Here is a 1,182-nt window from a genome sequence, read left to right on the forward strand (position 1 = left end):
GCATTCTGTTAGGTCAGCCCTCCAGCTCATCTCCCCACTCTCGATTCTTGCTTGCATGGCCTCCCTGGGATCACGGCCCATTCTGGGATCACTGTCGACTCTGGGATCATTGGCCACTCTGGGATCAGGGCCCACTCTGGGATCACTGGCCACTCTGGGATCACGGCCCACTCTGGGATCACTGGCCACTCTAGAATCACTGCCACTCTGGGTCCAATACCCACTCTGGGATTACTGGCCACTCTGGGATCACTGCCCACTCTGGCATCACTGGCCACTCTGGGATCACCGGCCCACTCTGGGATCACAGCCCACTCTGGGATCAGGGCCCACTCTGGGATCACAGCCCACTCTGGGATCACTGCCCACTCTGGGATAATTGGCCCACTCTGGGATCACTGCTACTCTGGATTACTGCCCATTCTGGGATCACTCCCCACTCTGGGATTACTGCCTACTCTGGGATCAGGGCCCGCTCTGTGATCACTGGCCCACACTGGGATCATAGCCCACTCTGGAATCACTAGCCACTCTGGGATCATGGGCCACTCTGTGATCACTGGCCCACACTGGGATCACAGCCCACTCTGGCATCATGGCCCACTCTGGGATCACGGCCCACTCTGGGATCATGGCCCACTCTGGGATCATGGCCCACTCTGGGATCACTGTCGACTCTGGGATCACAGTCGACTCTGGGATCACAGCTCACTCTGGGATCACAGCCCACTCTGGGATCACGGCCCACTCTGGGATCACGGCCCACTCTGGGATCACGGCCCACTCTGGGATCACTGTCGACTCTGGGATCACAGTCGACTCTGGGATCACAGTCGACTCTGGGATCACAGCTCACTCTGGGATCATGGCCCACTCTGGGATCATGGCCCACTCTGGGATCACAGCCCACTCTGGGATCACTCCCACTCTAGGATCACTGGCCACTCCGGGATCACGGCCCACTCTGGGATAACTGTCCACTCTGGGATCACTCGCCACTCTGGGGTCACTGCTGACTCTGGGATGACTGGTCCACTCTGGGATCACTGGCCCCTCTCCTTTGCATTGCCCCCAACAACTCAGAAGTGGACTACATGGCTCGGAGCTAGCTGGGACATGGCAGTGTGTGCCAGAGTGGAGTGCACCTGTCTCCCCCTTTGGGATAATGAGGGCTCTCCCATG

General features: G+C 59.1%; 1 protein-coding gene across 1 annotated transcript in view; it reads right to left on the reverse strand.

The window, feature by feature from the left end:
- The window catches only part of ADGRA2 (adhesion G protein-coupled receptor A2), a 43,678-nt gene that overhangs the window by 8,761 nt on the left and 33,735 nt on the right, over positions 1-1,182 (reverse strand). The window lies entirely within an intron of this gene.

This window comes from Otolemur garnettii, unplaced genomic scaffold, assembly GCF_000181295.1.
Source record: "Otolemur garnettii isolate 467f Iridium unplaced genomic scaffold, OtoGar3 scaffold00102, whole genome shotgun sequence".
Lineage (NCBI taxonomy): Eukaryota > Metazoa > Chordata > Mammalia > Primates > Galagidae > Otolemur > Otolemur garnettii.